This window comes from Schistocerca cancellata, chromosome 3 (genome assembly GCF_023864275.1).
Source record: "Schistocerca cancellata isolate TAMUIC-IGC-003103 chromosome 3, iqSchCanc2.1, whole genome shotgun sequence".
NCBI lineage: Eukaryota > Metazoa > Arthropoda > Insecta > Orthoptera > Acrididae > Schistocerca > Schistocerca cancellata.
Window position 1 is genome coordinate 894,435,174 of NC_064628.1, and position 12,882 is coordinate 894,448,055.

The window sequence follows — 12,882 nt, forward strand, 5'->3', positions numbered from 1 at the left end:
CATGCAGTTACAAACTTCACCCTGGATTATGTAATTAACACTGACTCGATTGGATGCCAGTACAAATCGACGTACAACAGGACGCTCAGTCTTACGCAGCGCAATACAGTTTGACCGCTTCAGGAAAACTCATACTCCTTGGATTTTTATGTATCCAAAAGTCTGAAAGTAAATTTGGTCCTCAATTTGATGGTATCGTGAAAAAATTAAAAGAAGAATGTGATAATGTCGTCGTTACTTGCTTCAAGTCAGGAAAACTAACAAAATAGCTTTATGCAAAATATTTAGAAACAACGTTGAAACCGTACGTTGCTAATAATAAATTTCTTTTGTTGTTGCATTCGTGGGATAGTCAAGCAGATTTCACAGTGTATGATGAGACATTCAGGAATGGGGAAGGCGAAGTAACGTGTACTGTGAAGATCATTCCACCTAAATGTAGTTTTCCTGCTCAAACTTGTGCTATGTTTTTCTACCGCCAAGTCAAAAATCTAATTAAAATATTATAAAGTGCCCCTGAGTTGCTACAACAACAGCGAGAATTGTCGTCAAGAGAAGATGCAATTAAAATACATTCGACAGTGCAGCGTCAACTGAGTGCTCCTGTTTTCACCCCAATGATTCGACCGAGCGGGGTGGCGCAGTGGTTAGACACTGGACTCGCATTCGGGAGGACGACGGTTCAATCCCGCGTCCGGCCATCCTGATTTAGGTTTTCCGTGATTTCCCTAAATCACTCCAGGCAAATGCCGGGATGGTTCCTCTGAAAGGGCACGGCCGACTTCCTTCCCAATCCTTCCCTAATCCGATGAGACCGATGACCACGCTGTCTGGTCTCCTTCCTCAAACCAACCAACCAACCAATGATTCGATATGCTTGGTATGCATCAAAATTGCCAGAGCAAAGACCCTCATTTAAAAATGTGAATGAAGTATGCTTTCCATTGCAGAATATTTCGGAAAAAAGTTCTCGCTCAAAAAATGCATCCATAAAATGTGCATGATGTGAAAAATATTTCAGTTTTAAATGGTTCTTTGACGATTATCATCTAAGATAATGTAATGTAATTGCCTGTAATAAATAAAAAGCAGATAACTCATTGTTAGAATTTTCGAAAATATTGGTTTCATTCAAAACTTCAACCAATTATGAAAATTAACTGTCCAACTATATTCATTATTCAAATTAAAGTAGTCGTAACTAATTTGTGCTGTATATATTAATTTTATCTATACAAATTGAACTGTTAAACAGTATTTAAATTTTATAGTTGATAGTTCAACAATGAGAGGAATGAAATACAATGAATAAAAAAAGAATGGGTAGCAGCGGGAATCGAATTCGAGTCACTAAACTGGCACTCAGTACGCTTACCGACTGCTCCAAGCCAGTAACTACGCATTTATTCAAACATCGGTCGTAACGTAAATAATCAAAAAAACTTTCGAGAGGGTTTCCTCTTTTCCTATGGCCCACTCGGACGAAATATTTTAGGAACTTCAAAGGGTCATATACCTTATTCTGCTCACTCAGTTTGCCAAATCGCTGAGACGCGTCTCACGCCCTCCCCTTGTTAGTAGAAAAGAATAAATGTATTAAAATTTCATGCATAATTTTGTATAGGTACACTCAGCGGCATGTCTGGATACTGCCTGCGAAATCTATAGCGAGTTAGTCGCGAAGCAGTAATAAATTTGAACGTCAAGCATGATGCGGGAGCTTCTCATGAATCCCATTGTTTATGTCGTCATATGTCCTGAACTATAATAGGTAAGTGGTTCTTACTCCAAGAGTATTGTTGTCTGACAGTAAGGAATATGTGTACTAAGTGTTGTTGAAATCGGTCTAGTAGCTTGGAGGAAACGTGGAACACACACACACACTTACCTCCATTTTTATAATATGTATCGATTACTATGATTACCACTGGAGACAGACTTCAGACCCAGCGAGTGAGCGCAGGGTTAGCACAATGGACCCACATTCTGGAGGACGACTGTTCAAATCTCTGGCGGCCGCCCACATGGAGGCTTCCCGGGGTTTCCCTAAACGACAGACAAATGATGGGATGGTTCTTTTAAAAGGGCGCGGGTGATTTCCCTCCCCACCCTTCCCTCATCTGAGCTTGTGCTCCATCTCTATGTGATCTCTTTGTCGACAGGACGCAAAAATCCTATCTTCCTGCCTTCATTTTTACACACTGCACGGACTTCATGACAGTCTTATAGAAGCTGATGTCTAAATGTAGATAAAACTGTCGAGGGTGTTGGCAAATAGCACAGAGGCCAATGAAACTCGTGATCAAAAATTTCGTAGTACCTACACAATTATGTTGATATTTATGACGAAATTTCTTTCCAACAAAGCCTCATTACGCCGTTACCGGAAAGCTGTTCCCCAGAAATATTCTACACAGTTTATATGCGATTAATCATCAGTATCAGTGTCTTAGAGTAAAAGAACGACATATTGAGCATATAATTTGAACCTAGGGTCTAAAACGTAACCTGGATTATTTTCCTCTTTTTAAAGGAACTGGATTCCCTGACCGCACAATTTAGTTCCATTACACGGAAAAGACGTCTGAAATCTTACAGACAAGTAGCACAAATTGATTATTCAAGATCTGGGAAATATTTTGCATCATGAACGCTGTCTGAGAAACAAGAGGACTGTGGATCTCACGGAAGTCACTTGGGACTCATTGGCAGTTTCACGGACTACATACAGGCAGGAGATAGGCTCCCATGATTTCACGCCCAACTTCTACAACTATGAAAGATTTGTCGTCGTCTGCAGACTATCAATCACTTAAGTAGCAGCAAACTTAGTTCATTTCATAGCAATAAAAAAGATTGCTCTTTCAATTATACCACTACATCTGATCAAGATACGTCCACAGTATTATGGATACTTCTAAGCTCATCAAAAAGAAAAATATGAACATTTGCAGTTGGGTGCAGTGAGGTATGACCCCTATGCTTCCCTCACATCGTGACTGTTATCTCATAAGCAATGACCAGACACAACATCGTCACTAGACTCCTCCCGTAGGAAACAACACGTCCGGCACACATGGCAAAGGTACGAACAGACTCTTCAGATGTTCACTCGCTGCCTTCATTTCTATAATTTATATACTCAACGGATCAAAGTCCCAGTTCATGTGTGTATCACAGTAAAGTTAAAAACAAGGCCATTTATCCCAACGTTTTCAGGAATTTACATTTGTGTCAAACAAAGATTCTGTTTTTCGTTGAACATGGAGAGGAAAGGTAATTCTGAAATATTGCTACTAGATCCCACAGAAATAGAGAATGGTGGGGGGAGTGGGCAAATGGAGGGACGAGGATTAACTATATAAAAAATTAAATGAAATATGTATGGTGGAGATGATGATTATATCTTGCTTTCCACAGAGTTTGAATATGGAAACACTTCAGAGTAGAATCAACACTGGAATGTTTCCTGGCAGCACACTTATCAGTGGTTCTACTGCTAACCGATTATTACAGTGTAGCAACAACTCTGTAAATCTTTTTATTGTCCTCTGCACAATTGTTTGTATGTGTCAAATAAACGTCTGGTGACTAAGACACAAAATTATGCAAGACAGAGAAAACTTGAGTGATATGATGTGCACAGTAGATGTTCTTTTATGCGTTGGCCATTGAGCTGCTTGATTCCTACTGCTTTGTGTTAGAGACAAATAGTTTTCAGAACTAATTTCAGTCAAAAATGCTGATTGTGTATCAATAATCAAGCAGCTGTGTCAGAATTTTTACTGAAAAGATATGGCATATTATCAGTGGGGCCATTGTCGAAATAGGTCAGATATATTCAGGACGTTTCAAAATTTTTGTTATACACATATAGGTTATGCAAACAAAGTTCAACACTGAAGCATATATTTCCGAAACAATACGATTCCATATTACCAGGAAACAACATTGACTCAAACGTTTCGCTCTCGGATTATTTCATAGATAGTTTTCCACTATGATAGAGTCCCACTTTAAGGACTCACATATGACCACAGAACACTAACATGTAATTAGTTTAGTATGAGTGTAGGGTAACTTTCAGACAAAGAACAGAAAGATTAAGGTTAACGTCACGTCAACGACAGAATTATCCGAGACGAAATCGGGTATATCACTCGTGTTTGCCAAATCGTGTTACATCACCTCATCCGCGTTTTGTCGGAGTGCAAGATGGCAGTCACATTGAGCAAGTTTTTCCTTTCCGTGCAAGATAAAAATGGATATATAATTTCTACGCAAAACCTTAACTACTAAGTCCCTACTACAGGGAGGTTCCCGAGCTACAGCTGTTGCGTAACAAGGGTTGTGATAAATCCTATGTACGACTTGTGCCAAATATTTTGTGTCTGAATTATATAGATGGTACAGGATCTAAAACTGAGGAATTTGAGACGTAGAACTAATAGTCAGAAACGAATATTTTGTTCTTCATGACGTGAAGATTTTAACATCTTGAGCTCACAGTGAGCGTCCCAGCTGATGATCTGCAGTCTGTGTTTATTCATTACAGTTCACACCATTGTCAGAACTCTTGGTTTAAAATCATTCGGCCTCAGTGCTTGGTACACGGGCCTCCCACACATACCTTCCATACTGTGTTCCTCTAAGGATGCATTTTACTGGCGAGTCGACGTGTGTTCTCATTGAAGAAACTTCCCCTAAGCGATTGAACACATTTTTAAAATTCTACTATGCGAACAGTTCGTTGTCCAGTGCCTTGGTCAGCCCTCTGAAGTGCGTTAGCTATTAGCGAGTCAACGGCTTTCGTAACACGATACAGATAAGCTCCCACACGCGATAAAGACAGAAAAGATCTACATAATCGGAAAATAACTAGTTTTTTCTAGACCTGAATGCATGTTTTCCTACTTTTTTTTTTCTTTCTCAACATAGTGATCGTAATTGGGATCCCATCTGAACTATCTTTAGTAGTCCCACCAATTGTTTCACAGTGATTCGTGTGTGTGTTGTTCAGTGTTTTGCACACGTTGTCGCTGGGCAGAGACGTTATCAGGAAACATTCAACCAAGGTTGGCAACAGCTGCAGCTCGGGAACCTCGCTGACCCATAACGGTAGAGCGATAGAGAGACCGCGAGCAGTCAAGGTGATTTATCGTTTACTGCAGACGATACCATGCAGTTAGAAGCTGATGTATCTAATGCTAGTGTCTCAGGGCACTGTCTAAATGCTTGAATCAGATTTTTGTTTTCTGTTTCGTACTAAGAATACCATGTTTTACTTATAATTTTGATATAGATTACTGATTTAATTTTCCAGTTTTGTGATATTTTCGTAAGTAAGTTAGATGTACTATAGTTGGGTTGAGGACTTTCATAGTGTTTCACGCTCCTTTTTAACTTGTGGCCGAATAGTTTTCCTGTCCCTTTGTTATGCAGACCGTTTAATTAATTTCTGTTGATCCATTGTGGATACGGGACAGCGGCCGGTCAAATACACTCCTGGAAATTGAAATAAGAACACCGTGAATTCATTGTCCCAGGAAGGGGAAACTTTATTGACACATTCCTGGGGTCAGATACATCACATGATCACACTGACAGAACCACAGGCACATAGACACAGGCAACAGAGCATGCACAATGTCGGCACTAGTACAGTGTATATCCACCTTTCGCAGCAATGCAGGCTGCTATTCTCCCATGGAGACGATCGTAGAGATGCTGGATGTAGTCCTGTGGAACGGCTTGCCATGCCATTTCCACCTGGCGCCTCAGTTGGACCAGCGTTCGTGCTGGACGTGCAGACCGCGTGAGACGACGCTTCATCCAGTCCCAAACATGCTCAATGGGGGACAGATCCGGAGATCTTGCTGGCCAGGGTAGTTGACTTACACCTTCTAGAGCACGTTGGGTGGCACGGGATACATGCGGACGTGCATTGTCCTGTTGGAACAGCAAGTTCCCTTGCCGGTCTAGGAATGGTAGAACGATGGGTTCGATGACGGTTTGGATGTACCGTGCACTATTCAGTGTCCCCTCGACGATCACCAGTGGTGTACGGCCAGTGTAGGAGATCGCTCCCCACACCATGATGCCGGGTGTTGGCCCTGTGTGCCTCGGTCGTATGCAGTCCTGATTGTGGCGCTCACCTGCAACGGCGCCAAACACGCATACGACCATCATTGGCACCAAGGCAGAAGCGACTCTTATCGCTGATGACGACACGTCTCCATTCGTCCCTCCATTCACGCCTGTCGCGACACCACTGGAGGCGGGCTGCACGATGTTGGGGCGTGAGCGGAAGACGGCCTAACGGTGTGCGGGACCGTAGCCCAGCTTCATGGAGACGGTTGCGAATGGTCCTCGCCGATACCCCAGGAGCAACAGTGTCCCTAATTTGCTGGGAAGTGGCGATGCGGTCCCCTACGGCACTGCGTAGGATCCTACGGTCTTGGCGTGCATCCGTGCGTCGCTGCGGTCCGGTCCCAGGTCGACGGGCACGTCCACCTTCCGCCGACCACTGGCGACAACATGGATGTACTGTGGAGACCTCACGCCCCACGTGTTGAGCAATTCGGCGGTACGTCCACCCGGCCTCCCGCATGCCCACTATACGCCCTCGCTCAAAGTCCGTCAACTGCACATACGGTTCACGTCCACGCTGTCGCGGCATGCTACCAGTGTTAAAGACTGCGATGGAGCTCCGTATGCCACGGCAAACTGGCTGACACTGACGGCGGCGGTGCACAAATGCTGCGCAGCTAGCGCCATTCGACGGCCAACACCGCGGTTCCTGGTGTGTCCGCTGTGCCGTGCGTGTGATCATTGCTTGTACAGCCCTCTCGCAGTGTCCGGAGCAAGTATGGTGGGTCTGACACACCGGTGTCAATGTGTTCTTTTTTCCATTTCCAGGAGTGTATTTACCAAGGAAAATCGCAACACATACGGCTATTTGACGGTTTTCCTTGGTACATGTTTAATTAATGGTTCGATTTTGGGATTTTGTGCGAGTGCGTGTGTGTTTGTGTGTGTGTGTGTGGGGGGGGGGGGTGAATCACATGTGTTTCGAGCCACATAGGATGATACAGATCTATTGCTGAGTGCGTGATTTGCCTGAAAATCCAGGTGGATTATACCATGTGAGAGTCAAAGGATGGCACCATAGCCTGAAATAAATTTAAATTCGAGCTCACCGCTGGGCTATCTTGGCTCACAGTGAATCAGGCATCTGTATTACTTATAACAAGCAATTTCGCCGATCAACTTCGCATAGTTAAAGTCCGCCACAGACTGTTGAATATCAACTATTTCTTGCATGTCTGGTGTAGTGTGTGTTGTCCTAACGTCTCTAGTGATTAAAAATTGTAAGGTATGAACCTTTAAGTTAGCGTTTTGCTATTTGGATTTACGTTCCTGGTTTCCTGTAGCCATTGTAGACCTATGGACGTTCTGTGATTTGTTGCATGATTTTTCCAGCGCTTTACTTACTACCCAGTTTCTACAGCACCATCCTGAAAATAACTACTGGTCGCTGTTTCAGCTATGCTCGGGTTCAAATGAATCACATTAGCTAATCTACAGTATTTCGCCTGTTCTGCATATGAACAAGGTAGAATCAAAGTGCTAAAAGGTATATATGAGAAGTTAGCTCATATATCGTTGCTTTAAACCATCATTTGCATAATTATTCCTTTGTCGAGTTTTTGTTTAAATGAATTACTTAGTCTTGCGTATCATCTCTGCTTGCCAAGATTACCTTCTTTTCTTTCCTTTTTTTTTAATTTGTAAAATGACCAATGTTACTTGCAATCATTATGACCAAAAATTATACATTCTGCTTACAGCTTGAACGCTCCTGTTCTGCACAAATTTATATCCGTGGCGAAAAATTTCTTCCAACTAGGATGACACTTGTTGCGATATGCCCCTCTGGACATTACTTCAGCTTAACAAGCATTACATCTTGCATCACACGTGGACATTTCTTTAGCTTAGCAGGCATTATATCTTCCATCACACTTTACAGCTCTCCGTCTTCAGGCTACAAGTGGCCCATCGGGACCACCCGACCGCCGTCTCATCCTCAGTGGAGGATGCGCATAGGAGGGACGTGGGGTCAGCACACAGCTCTCCCGGTCGTTGTGATAGTTTTCTGTGACCGGAGCCGCTACTATTCGGTCGAGTAGCTCCTCAATTGGCATCACGAGGCTGAGTGCACCGCTAAACATGGCAACAGCGCATGGCGGCCTGGATGGTCACCCATCCAAGTGCCGGCCACGCCCGACAGCGCTTAACTTCGGTGATCTCACGGGAAGCGGTGCATCCACTGTGGAAAGGCCGTTGCCACACTTTAAAGGCATGTGTATAAGTTCCTGTAACGAGTAACGCTCCAACTTCGACCATCAGTGACAGTCATGAACTGCAGAAAGTGTGTAAAACTGAGACGTCTGCGCAACATATCACCTACACATACACAGGCCTTAGCGGTTGTGTCAGCTATCACTTAGAAAGAAACAAAGTTAACTGTTCGATTAATAATATTTCCAATCGTGGATTCACACAGGAAGCAAAATTCCAACTCCAACAACAGCAGTAATGGGGCAGTTCGTCGATATTTGACAAGTCGGATAAATATACTCTTTTCCACACAAATGTCAATTTGTCTCCTTATGCTGGTCCCTTCGATATATCGCTTAGACACAAGACCATCGCATAGTGGGAGTCGGAGAAACTTTAATATCTGCTGAACACATAATTTAAGGAAGTCACAAGATGTCGTAAATCGGTAAATAATGGAGCCATTGCGTTGAAATCGGAAATACAGAGACACTACCGTGGAAGAACGCTATCAAGTGGTGTAGTGCAGTTGTTAGCACACTGGACTCGCATTCAGAAAGACGACGGTTCAAATCCGCGTCGAGCCACCTTGATTAGATTTTCCGTGATTTCCATAAATCGCTTCAGGCAAATGCCGGGATGGTTCCTTTGAAAGGGCACGGCCGACTTCCTTCCCCATCCTTCCCTAACATGATGAGATCGATGACCTCGCTGTTTGGTCTCTTCTCCCAAACAACACAACCTTATACGTATGCGCTCAGATATTTGCAGTTTTCGTATAATTGCTTCTAAGGTCAAATTGAAAATCATTGTGGAAAGACCATCACCTTGTTTAGCTCTTGTATTCGCACTGAAACAGTCGGTTGATTCCCCATCCACTCTCACCACTGCCTTGGAAACTACCAAGGTTGCCTAAATAACGGAAATATGTTTGAATGGTATGCGAAGCAGTTTTATATCTTCTAACATCAAACTGTATCTCCTCTGAGACAATAAAACCACAGTGCCGAGCTTTTGAAGCCCAATTTGGGTACAGCTCTTTGAGAGATCCCATTGTGAAGCTGACTCACGAGGGCGCTATTAAACCGCTCTAAAGAATTATAGCAGAAGTTGCCGCTATCTTTACTTCAGGTGCATTGACCTCCACTGCTATGGAGTCAAGTCGTGTGTAGAATCGCTTTGGTAGGACTCCTGTCGCACCGCGAGACTATGCGTGTGCCTACCTCACTCACCGCTACTCTGTATGCACACACCTTTTTTTGTGAGGTGGTACGAGGGTTTCCCTGCTTGCCCTTTGTATTCAGGTATTCTGTCTTCCGTGGCCAACAACAATATCTCACATAATTTTCTTAACGAACTGGAAGAATACGAGGTGCATTCAAGATCTAAGGCCTCCGATTTTTTTTCTAATTAACTACTCACCCGGAATCGATGAAAATGGTGTTACTTCTCGACGTAATCGCCCTGCAGACGTACACATTTTTCACAACGCTGACGCCATGATTCCATGGCAGCGGCGAAGGCTTCTTTAGGAGTCTGTTTTGACCACTGGAAAATCGATGAGGCAATAGCAGCACGGCTGGTGAATGTGCGGCCACGGAGAGTGTCTTTCATTGTCGGAAAAAGCCAAAAGTCACTAGGAGCCAGGTGAGGTGAGTAGGGAGCATGAGGAATCACTTCAAAGTTGTTATCACGAAGAAACTGTTGCGTAATGTTAGCTCGATATGCGGGTGCGTTGTCTTGGTGAAACAGCACACGCACAGCCCTTCCCGGACGTTTTTGTTGCAGTGCAGGAAGGAATTTGTTTTTCAAAACATTTTCGTAGGATGCACCTGTTACCGTAGTGCCCTTTGGAACGCAATCGGTAAGGATTACGCCCTCGCTGTTCCAGAACATGGACACCATCATTTTTTCAGCTCTGGCGGTTACCCGAAATTTTTTTGGTGGCGGTGAATCTGTGTACTTCCATTGAGCTGACTGGCGCTTTGTTTCTGGATTGAAAAATGGCATCCACGTCTCATTCATTGTCACAACCGACGAAAAGAAAGTTCCATTCGTGCTGTCGTTGTGCGTCAACATTGCTTGGCAACATGCCACACGGGCAGCCATGTGGTCGTCCGTCAGCATTCGTGGCACCCACCTGGATGACACTTTTCGCATTTTCAGGTCGTCATGCAGGATTGTGTGCACAGAACCCACAGAAATGCCAACTCTGGAGGCGATCTGTTCAACAGTCATTCGGCGATCCCCCAAAACAATTCTCTCCACTTTCTCGATCATGTTGTCAGACCGGCTTGTGTGAGCCCGAGGTTGTTTTGGTTTGTTGTCACACGATGTTCTGCCTTCATTAAACTGTCACACCTACGAACGCACTTTCGACACATCCATAACTCCATCACCACATGTCTCCTTCAACTGTCGATGAATTTCAATTGGTTTCACACCACGCAAATTCAGAAAACGAATTATTGCACGCTGTTCAAGTAAGGAAAACGTCGCCATTTTAAACAGTTCTCATTCTCGCCGCTGGCAGTAAAATTCCATCTGCCGTACGGTGCTGCCATCTCTGGGACGTATTGACAATGAACGCGGCCTCATTTTAAAACAATGCGCATGTTTCTATCTCTTTCCAGTCCGGAGAAAAAAAATCGGAGGCCTTAGAACTTGAATGCACCTCATATTTATTCTTGTTTGGTTGTTTTTCTCTTGTAACTTCTGATTCCTTCGGAGGACTGGCTACAAAAAGAGAAATCCGAAATTGTGGATTGCTGTCGGCCCACGCTATAAAATGCTATCTCGTTTTTCTGTTGTGTTTTTAATGTTTATGTATAATTATTCCACTAATGTAATACGTTAGTACTATCACCGTCAGAGTGTGGTACGGGACTACAAGTCCCACCGCCACACCTCCAAAGTGAATTGCAGTGACGAAGTCACTGCCCTGTGGAAATTTACTGCCTCACCAACACAGTTAGACCGCAATAGACCGGTGATGCTGTATTGTAACATATCACCCCGGACTACAAGTCCATTAAAAAAAAAAAAATGTAATACGTATCTGTGCCCTTCCACCTGTCCCTTATGCTATAATTTCATACAGCTGCAACACCTGTTACTGGTTCGATACCCGATACTGAAACGGTCAGAAGACAGAAGACCTTGAGGTAAGATAGCTTTTACCTGGAGATAGGGAAACGGTGAAAGATAGGGCAGCAACAGTTTCGATTAATTATTGCCCTTGATTTTTAAACGTACCCTTAGAAAAATTTGAATTACTGTGCTGGTAAACCTCTTACATTATTTGATTTTCAGACAGCTGAGCAAAGCTGAACGTACTCAGACATTTCTCTCTTTACTTATTCTGATCATCACTAAACTGACACACAATATTTTTAGCGCAACGCAATCTGATCCCTACAAAAGAATGGCCCTGACTAACAATAACCTATACCTTTCATGAATCACTTGCCTCACAAAAATCTTCGTTACTCGAGCTACTGCAATACAGCGAGCGCCAAAACTGCCAGCTAAATAAAAGATTCTAACTACTGAAGGCACTAAGAAGGCATAGTTAGCAAATGAAAGATTTTGATAGAGAACAAACAATGTATTTACCTTAATAATGTTCAAAAGTCATCAAAATTCATGACATCCATCTTTACAAATTTCCTTTTTCTGTCGGACACTCTTCCCTTATAGTGACCTCTCAAAACTCTGACATCTCTCTCTCCACATCCACCACTGCTAGCGGCTCACCTCCAACTGCCCAACACTGCACAAGCGAATATTCCAACGATGAGTCCAACCAGCCACAGACTGCGCGCAGCACACTCAGTGATTTTCATACCGGGCGCTACGTGGCGTTACCAACATAAAAACCTAAGCAGCCTACTTTCAATTTGATTGCGCATACCACGCTAACGCTACGTTCCTGTAGCCTGGGCGTCCACTGGGACCGTAATCGGCCGACTAACAGTTCGTCCGTATGGTCGTGCGATTACGGCCAACCGATGAAGCTCGTCCACTGTAGCCGAGAGACATTCAACACACAGTCTGCAAGCAGTTAGGCGCGAGGAATGTCAAAACTGGGACTAATGCGAACTACTTTCTAGAGGTGTCTCTCTAAGACCCGGCAAGTGATTGAACCTTTATTTAGAATACAGGCTAGTAAGTCGTAATTGCTGAAAAAAGTTTTGAAATTGATAAGTCTGATAATGTTGACGTTACACTCAAATGTGTATGCTGGTTACACAACATCATAATTGACAAGGAAGGATACCGATTGGGGGGTTGGGGGGAGGGGGGGGGGGGGGTTGGGTTGTTTTGGGGGAAGAGACCAAACAACGAGGTCATCGGTCTCATCGAAGTGGGGAAGGATGGGGAAGGTTCAAATGGTTCAAATGGCTCTGAGCACTATGGGACTCAACTGCTGTGGTTATAAGTCCCCTAGAACTTAGAACTACTTAAACCTAACTAACCTAAGGACAGCACACAACACCCAGCCATCACGAGGCAGAGAAAATCCCTGACCCCGCCGGG